The 15,749-nt window shown below is 40.3% G+C and overlaps 1 protein-coding gene across 1 annotated transcript in view; it reads right to left on the bottom strand.

Moving 5' to 3' along the window:
• Positions 1-15,749, bottom strand: part of LOC115398974 (protocadherin-15-like) — a 209,101-nt gene that overhangs the window by 172,451 nt on the left and 20,901 nt on the right. Inside the window, exon 2 of the mRNA XM_030106055.1 lies at positions 5,444-5,498. The gene's annotated coding sequence lies outside the window, so the exon portion shown is untranslated. The remainder of the gene's footprint in view (positions 1-5,443; positions 5,499-15,749) is intronic.

Here is a 15,749-nt window from a genome sequence, read left to right as displayed (position 1 = left end):
TGGAAATATTTGTTGCACTGAGCTTGATGACAACATGTATTAAGTTCTCCAACATCATTATTTTCCCTCTCTCCCAAAATCTGGGTCCTTCTAGATTGCCGTTCCTTATGTCTGGCAGTGCAGATAAGATGCTGGAGATAAATGATGTAGATGCTCCCAAGAGATAAGACTGAGATGTTGCTCTGATAAAGAGGAGAGACAACAAAAGCAGTGAATCTCTTCTTTACTGAAAACAATTTCCTTGACCTCAAAAAGCCAATTATGTGTAGAATCAAGATTCATTGTGTTGATGTGACAAACACTTGTTGACGATAAAAAAAAGTAGAAATTTGGTGTTTTGTACTGAGAGTACATCGTTCCATCTTGACAGGAGATACGCGGTTTTATTTCCTGAATCATAAAGACTGTATTTTCCATAGGCACAATTCTCATCTCTACAATCATTCTGTCATTTCCACTCCCAAACAACAAAATCAGCAGCTGCAACTCAATGTCCAATCTAGCTCTTTTCCTGTTTATATTCACTTATTTTTATTTATTTTTTTTTTTTTCAGAGCAAGCACATGCATGCAGAGGTACATGCATGTGCAGAAAGAAAACAAGAGGTGATTCTGGGAGAGTAAACCCACTTTTAAGAACTCCATAATCTTCACTATGGACTCCACACAGGAGACGGAGCAGGACTGGAAGCTGACGGACAAGCTCGGCCTTAATCATAGCTTTGGGCCCTGCAGCAATGACTCCACTTTATTAGCTGCCTCGTACTGCAACACCTGAATATTGCCGTTTCACAGTGGACATCCCAGGCGATTGACAACTGCACGGGCAAAAAGTTGACAAGAGTTTTGCTGTTGTTGTTTGGGGGGTTTTTTTGTTTTTTTTTTAACCCCACTCAAAACATCTGTGACAGCAAATGACTCACGCTCTTTTGTGCAGAGATACGAAACGTGTCAAGACAACAAAATATGACAAAGCGAGCCAGTGTCACCGTGAGGTTATTTCATCTCATTTTGCTGGTATGCAGTAAAAATGTCAGTGACTAACCACGCAGATCCTTCAAGCTAAAAACAAAACTGAGTCATGAGAAGAATGAAAAGTAAGCATTAGTCCAACACATATCAGCCAATTTCCGAAACAAACGCAAGCAGACGTTCATGAAGATTATCCGAGTAGAGACGAGGCTTAGCTTACAAAAATCCACGTCATCATGTCAGAGTAAAATTCTGGAAACATGCAAGAAGTCTGAAATGTTTTAAGCCAGTTTTTTTGGGAGAGTGGGAGAATGTTCCCATCTCCCTCATAGTGCTGAACCTCATCAGTGTAAACTGATGCTCGACTTCCTCATGTTTTTCACACAACATATATAATATACAAGATATTGTCGTTGACCCCTGTTTCATACTGGAGCCAAACTGTCATTAATCTAAAGCCTAGATAATGACTTAGTGTTTCAATCAAATATTTAATAGATTTACCCGACAGTTATTTCTTTTGATCCTTGACTTCATCTTTAAAATAAAAGGAAAGAAAGGTGTTGCACGACATCGCCCCGATCCGCCGATCTTTCCCGCTGCCTCTCCTGAAAGCTCTCTGCTGTGCTCAAGGGAAGGATCACTTCAAACTGCTATTTCAACAATAAGCAGTTTACAGCCTTTTATTCATGCTAGCGGTTTCAGTATGCACGTGGTCAAACTGCTTCTCAGTACAGAGAGCGCCCAGTAACAGCGAAGTCACATTTATTTTTCTTACTAAGCGGTGGCAGAGATGGATGTTACGGTAGAATGCAAGTTCTAATTAATGTCAGAGTTCAAGGAATGCAAACCCTTTCTGTATGATTACAATTGTTCATCATATAAGACTCAAGACAGGATTTTCTCCACTTGCTTCCATGCTTGCCATTTCACATGACGTCTACTGTGGCAGTGACTGAGTTCACAAAATGAGCCATATGAACTTATACATCGACAAAAGACGACAAAATCACTTGATTCCTTTGCCCTTTGATTGTGTAAAATCATTTACTGAATATGAAAGGCACTTGAGCAAATGCATAAAGGAGAAAAGCATAAAGGTCTCTTCAATGCACACAGTTATTTGTCAGAAAATGATTTATGTACCTGCCTCGTCCTGCTAAAATGGCACGCACGAAATTTCAGACTTGGTTTGGAAATACCCTGAGACAGCAGCAAATAAATATGTTTGGACAAATCCACTCAACATTTCTAAATAGAGCAGAGCAACTGTTTCTAATTATGGGAAATAGACCAGTTTAACTTCTTCACCACAGTCCGCTGTGTAAAAATAGATTAAGGAGTCTATTGATTTAGACCAACCTTTAGTATTTATCTTTTCAACCTCCAAACTCTTGTTAAAAGAATTCAACAAGTTTTTTTTTGTTGTTGTTTTTTTCCCCCATTTTTCAAATCCCTCTCCCTCACCTACCCACACACACACATATATACACACACTTACTTCTTGGTCACGATTGTGTCACCGCAACTTCAGAATGATTTAAAGCTACGGTACGACATGAAGCTGCTTCATACTGACCGCATATAAAAACACAACACAGAGCTGAAACACTGAGCGAGAGACATTTTCTGAATACAAAGGACTGACTGGGTGACCTTCACTGTGAAACAACAAACAGAAAAAAACATTATTCCAGGTAATTTCATCCCGCTGTGCACTCTGCACCGACGCGCCGCATGTGTTGTATGTTTCCTGAACCTGTTACAACTCCACTTCCAGTTCAACTAGCAGTCAATTTTGGAGCAAGTGTCAGGAGGGCCGCACACACAGACACACACACACACATACACACACACACACACACACACACACACACATACACACACACATAAATAAGTTATGCTTGTATGATTTATGGTAACTCATTCCGTGCTGACTTATTGCAAACATACGAATTATGACTGGTTATATCAACATAACAGTTTACCTTCCGCACTTTGCATCACAAATAGGCAGTCATATTCATTCATTCAAGGAGGCGACTATGAAACACTCACTAATGCTTGTCCGTGTTATTTATATATATGGATTATTCACAATCAGAATGGCCAAAATGATTGGATTATTGGAAGGTATGTTATGGTTATGTAACGGTTGTTACACTGTGTCCCACAGTGGCACACACACACAAGCGCACACGCGCACACGCACTGCAGTCATTACCTTCAGGGTAACATTTTATTGATTCATCTTTGCTTCCTGTGGACTTCATATAACCTTCACCATAACTCCCACCACCTCCGATCCCTTGCATTCGCTTTAACCAAAACCTTGAAACATGTCTTCACTTAAGAATGTCACGATTTTTCTAATGGGGAATAGATTCACGTCCCAGTGAGGAAGACAAATTCCAGCATGAACACATTCACATGCCCTCCACGCACACTCGCAAACAAAAAAAAAAAAAAAAAAAAAAAAAAAAAAGGGCCAAACTGACAGATAGCCTCCTTTTGACCCTCTGTTTTCTACTTGGTGAAAACATCCACATGGAATTGGAGATAAGTGAAACTACATCCATAAATACATTTAATTAATGCAAGGTTTACAATGTTGAGGCATGCATTAAGGGTTTAAAAAAAAAGGGAATATATAAGTAGCACAGTAACGCTAAAGAAACGCACCGAATTTAAATTCCTCACTTCGATTTCATCTCTATTGACAAAAAAGATTGACAACTCATGAAAAAACAACGGCTGTTTTAGAAGACAACAATGACATTGACGTAAAAACAATGAAGCCAAACAAACAGCATCTCCACTATGTCTTCAACACATTAGTGCAGTCATTGAACTGACAGCATTGATGCGACCTTGGATAAACCTTATACATCCAGTTGGAGAAGCCAGTTCCCGTTTTACCTGCAAGTGAGCCTGAGGTCTGCACCCGTACTTGATTGAACATGCTCTGAGTATAACCATCTGAACCCCATCAGCTCTTTCCCCACTCGCCTTTACGCTTCAACCACTTGCTCATCCTATATCCCCCCCAATGCTGTGGTACATGCCCCACTTCCTGCACCACTGCCTCTTTATTTATCCCATCTCTCATCTCTCTCCTCCTTGTTCCTCAGTTCACACACAACTCTGAACCTGTCAGTAAGTGACAATATGTGGGCATAGCAGCTCCGTGCGCACGTCTGAGTGAGCTCCATGGGCTCCCGACTTTCAGAGATTCAGCACTAGATTTTTTTTTTTTTTTTTCTATTGACACAACAGAAAAAGAAAAATAGACAGAAGCGGACCATAAGCAAGCAGAGAATGAGATACTGAGAGACACTGAAATTATCACAGGATTCCTAATTTGCGCTGATAAAACAGTGGAATACCTGCATCTGGTGTCTCTGAGCAACGTTTTCAGGTGAGAATTAAAGAAAAAAGAAAGAAAAGAAAACATACAGCCAGAGAAGGATTCACACTAAACAAATATCAGCAGAATCGATCATCCAAACAGCCATTTTAAAACAATTCTATCAAAATCCTTGCCAACCTCAGATTGATTTTAGATCCTCCCAGCATGCATAGGAAAGCGGTTTACTTCGAAGCAGCGCAACGGAAATATGGTAATACAGGAGTGTTTTCTGACTGCCACATCATTTGAATATAATCAATAAAAACTCTCTATATTTCTAACCTGTAGACCCAGATAGGATTTGGCATCCATACAGTACTTGTCATAACCACGAATCCTATAATGTTTGTGACATCTTGACCATCCAGTCCATGATTTTCTCAGAATCATCCAAAATATCAAACTGCAATATTTCTCAACTGATATTTATTGACACCAGTTATTAATGTTTATTCCAGCTACAAGAGTACCACTAAATTTGAAAATATATTTTGGCAGTAAATAATGAAAATCTTCACCACTATCAATACTTTTAAGTTATTCTGGATACCGCCTTCACTGCACTTTTCTGATGCTCGCCTTTGAGATTCAAGGTCCTCCTTCTGTACTGGCATCAAAGATAAAGGTAGACCTTTGTCACCCACGAAATTCTTAATCCAAACACGACACAATGCAGGCTTGGGACACGGACTATCAAGGGAATGGTCAAAACTGACTGGGAACCGCTTAAATATTTACCAGGTGCGCACTAGACAAGCAGTTTTATGATGGAAAGAGATTTGCTTGAGACAGAGAGCATCACCAAATGTCAGGGTGAATCATCTTAGGGTCATGAATAAAACATGGTAAAGAACTGCTCTAAAACCCTCAGTGGTCCATCCTGTCTGATTCAGTAAGCCTCTAAGATGTCCCACTCTGCTCTGCCACAGCAAAAATCACAGTGTAATTGACTGGCTGAGTGAAGGGACACTAATGCACACACGCATACAAGCAACAGAAACACACCAAATATTTTATAGGTCACAAAAACTGCACAAATATTAAGATACAGACATAGAAATACCTGATTTGACTTCCTGTGATCACACCACATCCCGTCTTTGATCAAATGCACACACCTAAAAAAGAAAAAAAAGACATGTGGTGTTACTTTCACAGTGCATATGTTGATGGATGACAATTATAAAGAACCCAATGCAGAGTCATGCTGTAAGTCATTCAGCAGCACAATGATCTACTCACTGCTTTGCAAATGCAACTATAATTCATAAGCTCTTTCTGAGGCAGCCTACCTTCATGCTTCCACATTTCTGTCAGTCTCTATTAAAGTGCTCAGTGATGCATGCAGTTACTGGCCTACAAACACTTGAAGCTGTTTGTGAGCAAAGATAGGGAGCAGCCGTGAGTGAGAAAAGGTTGAGTATCATGGAGGATCCCGGGTGATTTTTCTTTTATCTCACTCAAATCTCATTTTCTCCAGCAAAGCTGAGACATCGTGAGAGAAAGTTGCATGCTGCAGCGTTGCGACTTGAGGAATTTGACTTTGTGAAGGTTTTGTTTTAAATGACTTGTTCACCTGGTGCATTACACTTTTAAACATCCAAATTGAGAACATTAATCACTGTTAGAGACCACAGGAGACTGATATGCAAATAAGAATCTAGCAAAACTTGCTAGAAACCCTCGATTTTGGTCACAATTATATTAAGAAGTGAATTTTAAATGAAGAAAAAAAACTGGTAGATTAGAATATTTAAAGAAAGAGTCCATCATTAAAGAAAAATTTAAATAACACCCACATAAACTGTATCCATATTTCTTTTTCTACTGTGTGTTGAGGCTCTTTCAGGTTTGCAGGAGTTCTCTTCGAAGTCACAGATTTCAGCTCGTTTCCACCATCTTTTTTTTTAATGGAAATGAGGTCGCAGCTCATTTCTGGTCACTTTTTACAGTCCACTTCAATCATGCTTTTGTGCAGCTGAATGTGTTCTGTGGGTCGCTGTCCTACTTTTCTGATTTGTTGTTAGAAATCCTTGTCTAAAATGTCTGGGCAACTCTCATATTTCCTCATGCTTTCCATACATTAAATTCCAGAAGCTGCACATCAGCTTCACAGCGGGGGGAGAGAGAGAGAGAGAGAGCATCCTGCATGTTTCACTGTAGGCACAGTGAGCGGCTCATTCATGCCAAACTTCTTCTTTTTTTTTTTTTTGCCTTTCTTCCAGTAGTGTCGTCCTCAAAAACCTTCACCTGTTGATTCCTTAATTAAGGTTAAGTGTCTGAAGAATGAAACCACCGATACAGACTACTGTAATTCAACATGATGCTCTTTTGATATCTTGTTTGACATTTCTTCTTGTCTGAATCACTTCCAACATTCAGAGACTTTCATCATTCTCACTTGACTCTCATTTTCAAGTAGAAATACACTGAAATGATTTGCAGTATTATAGTATTGTTGTATAAATTACATCCTGTTGATATATTTTCAGCTGTGACCAGAGCAGAGGAGATAAATGGCACTTTCATCAACCATGTAGAGAGCATTCAAGCATTCCTGTTGAATTCAGCTTGTGTTGGTCAGGTTTACTGGCCTTAAGGCCATCGGATCCAACACAACACTTTAATGGCAATTCCCAGATCTCAGTGTGGACAAAATTTCATTTGGCATTTATTGTCCCTATGACAGGAATCAAAAGCTCCATTATAATTCCACCCCTGATCATCTAAACTTTGATTTATTTGTCAAAAATATGGTGCAGATAGAGATGACACAACCCAACAAAGTTGTGGATTTTTCATCAATTCATCTTCTAAAGGGATAATTCAGAGTCCCGGTGGGGCCTGAGCTCGTCCGAGCTGCCTGTGGGATTAAAGACAGCGTACATCCTGAAAATGCCACCTGTCCATGACGGGGCAACACAGAAAGACAGACTACCACACACACTCACATTCAGCAACTTGAAATTTGGGCGACCACATTAAATCAAACATGTTTATTCAATTATATTAAATGCCAAACATAAGCCGTTGTTCTGGCAACGCTAAATCTTCAGTGTATTAACTCTAAGTGCATCACAACAATCACACTGTGAACTCGATCCCATGGAGAGACAAACAAAAATATCTGTGAAGTAAAAGAAGAAAACATTAATATTAATCTCCTAATCTGACCGACAGTAAATTGGCAAACAATTTATGATGTTATTGGAAAGGACCATCCAAGTTAAATTGCAGTCATGCCAATCAATCTAAGACGTGATGTGAAAACATTCAAACACTGACACAGAAAGAAACAACAACCCTGCCAATTATCAATTAAAAGATTTATGAGAACTGTCAAGTGACCTGCACATTAACACCAGCCTCTCAAGGTCTTCAGGAAAGGCTTTGGGAATATAAAGATGAGCTTCTAACGGAGTGAAACGTCTTGCAGAAAGCTTTTGAATTCAGACGGTTCTCTCACCCTGAAAGGGTCTTAACATTTGTTCACCTCATTGGAGAAATCAAACAAATTAAACATGTTCAATGAAACCGAGCAGCCCTGCTGAGAGTGAAGCCATCCATAAGTTACAGACACAGTGAGAATCACATGAGAATGGAAAACAAAAACCGCTGTATGAGTTTCAGAGAAAAATCTGAAATCATTATAAGTGAAAAAGTCATTTGCATTAAAATGTTGTGTGGAGACGAAACCTGCCTGCATTGAATGAATGACTGGTGGAAAACTGCAGAACATTTTCTCTATGTATGAATGCATGCATGTATTAGCATTCAAAATGACAAATATGCACAAAAATGAAGACGGTAGTCACGGAAGAAGCTTTATCAGATGGCAGGCTGAGTGAGGGACGTCAAGAAGCATGTGGGGTAAACACACGTCTCACATGCCTGGTGTGTGTGTCGCAGTCACGGGCTGCTTCCAGGAGCACTAATCACCTTCATTTCCCATTTTGAGTATTTTGTAATGAAAAGCATTCATCATATGGACATGTCAGTTGCAGCAAGCAAGGACCACAAAAAAAAAAAAAAAAAAAACAGAAAGTAAAGCACAAAGACACTGGACGAACTCATCTTCCTACTTAATGAAATGCTTTTCACCGACCCTCAAAATCAGTACAGTCTTCATATGTAGATACTCAAGCCTCTATAATTACTACCTGATTGTCTTGTATACATACTGTCTCATAATGGACGATTGTCAAGGTCCAACGATCAAACTGCTCGCAGACGGGGGAGTCAGAGCGTTCATCAGCCACGCTGTGCTAATGGAATCTGGTGAAGGCTTTGGAGGATCAAGGCTCTGTGCAGCTATTGTCACTGTCACTGCATGCGCACAGTACCGCTGATGCCTCCTCCCGCCTCCCGCCTCCCCATCCCCCTGCGGTCCAGAGGACAAGATTCTGCTGTGCTGCACAGTGCCATGCAGCTTCAGCCTGGATTTTCCTATGAGCCTAACAGGGAGTATAGCCCCTTCATTGTTTAGCACTTCAAAGGCAACAAGAGAAAAGAGTGGAGTGTGCAAGAGAGAGAGAGAGAGAGTGAGAGAGAACGAGAGAGGAAGAAAAAGAAAGGGAAATGACAAACTGTGTGAAAGGAAACATGGAAATGGAAAGGGCAGATATGAAGCAGGAGAGAAGCGGAGCACGGGGGTGGGAGTGAAAATATTAGAGCAATGAGAAAATAGTAGATGGGCTAAGTTTGAATGCAAGACGTTGTTTACCCTGAAGTATGACTGCCAAGTGGTACATCCAGTCTCTCCATCCGAAAAGAGAAGAGCGATGCAGGACAACGGAGAATGTTTATTTGGTTCCACTGCAGCTTACTGCACTGGTTTGATTTCCTTCCAAAGTACAAGCCAAGTGTCAAATTAAAACAACTGCTCAGCCCTATAATACATTTTTATATTTTAGTAAACAACAAGGATGCAGAAATCCAATTTGATTTTTTTTTCTTGTAAGGATAATAACCCAGCCCACAGAATGCCTCTCCAGTCCAAATGGTGATTCTCTTTACCTTTAAAATGGCTTCTCCCAGTGGCTGTGGGAGAAACCACAGAAATATCGCCTATGACATTTAGTAATCTCGTCCGAGGGCCGGCAAGTCCTCATTCTGCTCCTTGTTTTGTCATGTGAAGGATGAATCTGGAAATTTGTCAGTGGATCCCGACAAACACTGACAAATCCTTCACGAGGGTTAATCATGAGTGTGTATGGCAGAAATGTCAAACTTCGTTAGCTCAGTGGCCACAAAGAGCCAAATTTAAACTTGAGTGGGCAACAACGGCGAATTAGCATGGTTATAATGACAACTGCAGTCTGAAAATGTCACAGTTTCATAAACAGCAGTGTCTGTGTGGCTTTTTAGCTAAACTGAACATACCGAGTCAGAACACTGGGAGACATCTTATCTGTCACCTGATCACACAGTAGGAAAAATAGGTTCCTGTACTCTTGTAAGAGAACACACTGCTTTCAAACGCATGACAGAAACCATATAGCTTTCACTTGTTGGCTTCGGCGGGTGGTAGTTAAACGTCTTTTCTTTTTTTCCCTTTAAGACAGAGCCATGCTGCCTGTTCGACTCAAACGTGCATAAAAAACGGTTCATGGTACAATTCAGTTTTGTACTCAAGGGGGAACATCTGCTTTAGGGACGCACTGAATTATAAAGGGGCAACAACTTCAACCCACCCTCTCTGCTCCACCACACTCTTAATTACTTGTCTCATCGTCTGGTGATTATGCCGAGTAGAGGGCATTGGTTAATCTAAGTAATATGAGAAAAGAAAAAAAACACAGAATATCTGAATATAATCACAACTAAAAAGAAGGTTCATATTTAAACAGCCGTCAGGTTTTCAAATCTATTTGTTTCCATTAAAAAAAAACAAAAAAAATCGCACTCTTGAGTTATATTCAAATGAGTTTTTTTTTTAATAAATGAAAATCAATGTCATTACCTACAGCCAAAATTAATTTAACAAAAGGTTGACACCTTGAGCATCTCAGCCACACAGAAAGATATAATGACCCTCTTAACCCACCTCTGTGTGTGTGTGTGTGTGTGTGTGTGTGAGAGTGTGTGTGTGTGTGTGTGTGTGTGTGTTGAATGGGGGGTCAGAGGCTGAATGTTTATATTATGCATATTAATAGTTGTATTACTGGTTCCAGGTCTGACCTCATTTAAGGAGCTTGTCTTTCACCAAACATGAAAAGGGAAAATCAAAAAAAATGCAAAGAAACTGAACAGTCCACAGAATTAGATGAAAAAATGCAACCGAGATTAAAAAAGCAATAACACATTAAGTTTTTTTTTCTTCTCCCCCCTAGAGGAGCGTCTGTACAGATGAAGCTGAATGGTTATGTCTCCATGAACACTTCCACACTGCTTACTGTAATTACCGCGTGGTATCGTACAGCTCAGACCCTTGGGAATGCTGCACAAGGTAAACACTGTACATTCAAAGTCACAAGCAGAAGCTTGCGTTGCGCCTCTTAGCAGACTACAACGTTAACAAATTTTAGAAAAATTATGAGTTAAGGCAGAGAGCGAATATATTTTTGCACAGTTGTTTTCGGCATCACACTCTGCTAAACCAGCACTCTGGTGTGAGAATGTGAAAATGTTAATAGTCTGCAAAATCCGACTGTGCATATTGCTCAACATAAGCACTTAAGATGTTGGAAAAAGCAGCGCCAACAGAATTTGAAGCTCACTACTTGGGCATCGACTCTTCAGTTCATGAGGGCATTTCCTTTTTTTATGGAGTTAAAAACCATGCAGGTCCAATTGTGAACCACAGAGCCTGCATGAAACACCTTTAATCCGGCCATAATCAATGTTCTTGTGGTGGGTATTGTTCGGGTGCTACACTGCTCAGGGTGGTATAAAATATTTCAGTTAAATTAAAAAAAAAAAAAAAAAAAAAAAACATGTAAGAGTGACTATCTGTACGCTACTCTGTTGTGTTCGACAATAAAGGACTTATTAAGTCAGGGTTTGCTAATAAAACTTTATTAGACACAGTTAGATCATTGAGCTAAAACAATAATATGCACCTGCTCGTCATCACAATAAACTCAGCAAAGTTTCTAAACACGACAGCGGCTTCAATTACAAAACGAGCTGATGCTGCACACTCGGCTTGGCACGGGGTTTGAACAATATTAACGTCTGCTCACCCATAATACCCTCTTGCAATGGAAAATCAAAGGGGGGAAAAAGAATCTGAAAGAGGTTCCAAGCTGAACAAATGTGTCTAGGACACTGCAGGAGAAGACAGCCCGAGAGAGATCATTACATGCCCGCTATTGTAGTGGCATATTCTACAAGAAGTGGCACAGAACCTTTTTACTTTGGAGCCCCTGTAGTTTACCCTCAGTGTCTGATTCGCCCACATATATTCAAACACATTCAGATGTGCAAAATCAGGACATTCAAAGTAATAAAAACGTGAAGATAGAAAGTATCAGTGCACTTCAACACGTGCAGATACAATTCAACATCTTTGGGGCAGGAAATGAAACGCAGCTGCCCTCAAGATCGCCATGTTCCATGCAGGTTGGAAACCACTGAAAGTAAAGAGGTGGATGATGCTCTGAACACGGCAAGACACTTAAAAAATCATCAGCAATCAAATATTTTTTAGGATATGTTATATGTTGTTTGTCACAAAACAGCCCTACTCGATATACATGTATTGATCTCTCACTTCAAAATACATTTTTGAGGCAGGGTGAATCAGAAGCCTTTTTGTGGAGGTCAGCTTCCTTCACTTCACTACTTGAAATATTTTTTTGGCACAGCTATAAACCAAGGAACAATCACTTGCCAAGCAAATAAAGAACCCCGACAATCAAACGGACTGCACTCGCATGGCACATTTTCATCTTACCAATCGCTAAAGCACTTTACAGTGTCAATCACACTCACACAGCAGTCAGAGGAGAGGCTGTTGATGTGTCCACCTGCTGTTTGGAGCAACTTGTGCTCCAGTGTGACGCCCAAAAGCATTCCAACATTTGGAGGCAGTCAAGCCATGGCCGTCAATTGAATGCCGTGTGCTGTACATTAACGTTCATCAAAGTGAAACACAGCTTCCAATAGCTTCTCACACCCGTGTTGACGTAACATGACATCCGGCTTCATGAGCTCATTCATCAATGCAGTCAGCAGCAAGGTGCTAAAAGCTGCTCTCCGCTCAGGATTTCATTCAGCATCTGACACTGACAGTCCGGATCACTGGCGGCAGCCGTTAAGCTGAGATATTCCTTATTATTAACACATGTCATGGCTGATGTGCCTTAATGGACAGTAAAAAGCCATTGAGATACTCTCTAGTGAGAAAACAGCCACGCTCAAACTGCCCCACTGGGAGGGGGGAAAAAAAGCGTGGACAGAGTCCGTAAATGAGAGGCTGGACAGAGATATAGAACGTGAAAGATCTTTCCATTTAGTCCTGGACATTATTGCAGATGCCATTTAAGTCCAAAGACAAAGTGAAAAGACAAATCCAATCCATTGAGTTTTATCTTATCTATGCCAGCACAGCGATGATCAATGATGGCTGTTTTCCAAAGGCCAGAGAACACTTCTTAAGCTGAAGGTCTCAGGAACTCGCTGCCTTCGAGATTATATCAAACCATGCAGTGGGAGTCTGCAAAGGGTCAAGGAAACAAATACCATCCACTGCGAGAGCTCGTCTCCCACACATCTGTGACAATTTCAAAGCCCCCCTCAAGAGTCTCTTCCCTCTTGCTGGTCACGTGAAAGGATTTTTCTTGAAAAAAAATTCAGAAATTCAAGTAATTCACCTCACAGCTCAAAAGCATGATTAGTTAAGACTCATAATAAAGCAGAAGAGAAAGAAACTGAGGGACGTCATTGGTATGCATCGTTTCTCTGCTGGAAGCTCAGCTCTTCTGCTTGAACTCTTGAACTCTTGATCTTTTGATTTTCAGCATGCATCACACCGGTGACCTTTGCGGCAGGGGTGCAGAAACACAAGAGAAACAAGGATTAGCTGATAACAGAGTGATTTGAACAATTAATGAATGTTTCTCCTGGTCGTCGGTGGGCTTCATTTGAACTTTTTACCACCTTTCCCTCAGGTGCACCTCAACTGTTCGGACTGTTAAAGAGGCTAGAAATGCTCAGGCCTGGTTCTTCTGCATCCTCTTCCATTTACTCTGATGCTTCATGTGAGAGATGTTTGCGAGGATTTTCTTAAATTTCTCTGACTCTGGATCTGTTCTGCTGAGGTTCTATAAAGATTGCATCACATCCAGCATCAGCATATAATTTTTCTAAAACTTGTATTTAAAATTAAAACAAAACCACCTAGTTGTAAAGTACTGGCTGTGGATATTTTACATATTTTGGACATAACTTGTGAAAAAAAAAATCCTCAGTAGCAATGTGAATCAAAGGACGCTGTGGTTAATAAATTCCCTCTTAACTAGTCACATCACTGGTGTCCTCAGCCTGAAGCATCTGTGATAACCTCAGGAAGCATTGGCACAATCAGAAAAGCCAGAGGCAGATAGACTTTAAGTGTAAAGATAGCGATAATATATTGATGGATTATCAGTCCAGGTTCATATGAGTATTAATTATAGCTCATCTCTGATCATCCTGGGGCAGATGCTATCATCAAGTGTTTCTCTGCACTGTATATGGTCACTTCATAGCAGCCTGCAGTGATGTGATGGGAATTAATAAATGTAAACTCAGTGGACATTCACGCATAATCGCACTGCACTCCAGTGGGCACTTCGCCAATCAAGGGGCGCAATCCAAAGTGTGCATTCTGCTTCATTTAGATGGCTGCAGAAGTTTAATTAGAAGAAGCAGAGAATTCGTAAGCCGAGTGAGCAGCCGTTCACAACAAGCACAGTGAAAACAGAATGAACTTGAATTTCCCAATCCGGGATTAATAAAGCATATCTCTCTATCTCTAAACAGGACCTTCCACAAATCCTTCACCTTATTCACATGTGTTTCCACAAAAAACATTCCTGATCCACTCCAAGTCCTTCTAATTGAAGTAATTTAAACACATTGTTTACTTTTATTTGCTATAAGTGATCGATCTTGGTATTTCTGGGCGTTCTTTCACAAACTGGCAGTCGACAAATGTCACATCAGAGACAAATATGTTACAGAGCCCTCTCAATTCTGACCTTTAATCATATTCAATCACTTAATGAAAATATTAAATGACAGCTGCAGCATGTTTTATAGGCATAGCCTCACATGGATATAATTACATTGAGGGGCTCAGAAAGCCCCTTTCAGCCATAGATGAATGGTGATTTGACTTGCATGGAGGCCAATTTCAAATGCATAATAGGAAAGTTTGAATAACCACAGGACTAAGGTTATCACTTACTAGACAGGGATTGTATTAGTAGTAATTATCACTGGCCATACCCTGCAGCAAATGGAAGACCACAACTGTGCGGAAAAGGCTTAATACCCCCCTCACAAAGGCAGAAGTATACTGTAATGACTCTATTTGCTACAATACCCATTTTCAGGCTGCACACTATGCGCTGATGCCAGAGTGAGACCCCAGACTGACCCGCAGGAAAACGAAAACAGATGCAACAATCAGGCTTTCCTATGGTGACACGTCTCATTCTGGTAAACTACAATAAGGTCTGTGTGTGGTGCCATTAAGCATTGTATTGGATAGCACTTAACATCCCCCCCAAAAAATTAAAGTTTCATGTAAATTGTTTGTTAAAAGGATTTTTTCCTTTTCAGAAAAAAATGATTTAGAAAAAAAAAAAAACGACGCTGCTTAAGGATTGCTGAGGCATTGGTAGCCTTTCCAAAGTGGCCCAGATTTTTCTTTTCAGTCTGCAAATAAAAATCGATTACCGAAAAACTATAAACATAAATAGACCACAGCAATTTCTCCTGCCAGGTGTTCCACTGGATGAACTTGAGGTCGCGCAGGAAAACATCCATAAGCCAGGGTGACAAGTTCAATTTAGCTGTATCACCTATCATAATGAACAATAAGATAAGAAAGAGGCACACGTTTAGGGGCGCGCACACGCAAAGAATGGACTGCGAAAGAGAACAAACACTTTATGTTGAGCATTTGTTTTGAAGTGCTCTGTCAATATGTTGTGGTAAGTATTTCAGAGAAAGAGCCGGCACGAGAAGAAGGCTGACATGGGCAAGAACTGGATGAATGTGTTGCCATTTTTCTTGGCCAAAAAAAGTGGAGGAGAGTAGAATGATATATGATTTACTTCACAATTTCAAAGGCTTGTCATGCTCTATTTCGTGCAAAAAAAAAAAATGAAAAATGAGAAAGAGCTTCAATTAAAACCTGACATCAGCACAACTCCACA

This window comes from Salarias fasciatus, chromosome 13, assembly GCF_902148845.1.
Source record: "Salarias fasciatus chromosome 13, fSalaFa1.1, whole genome shotgun sequence".
NCBI classification, from domain to species: Eukaryota; Metazoa; Chordata; class Actinopteri; order Blenniiformes; family Blenniidae; genus Salarias; species Salarias fasciatus.
This window is presented reverse-complemented; position numbering and strand designations above follow the sequence as displayed.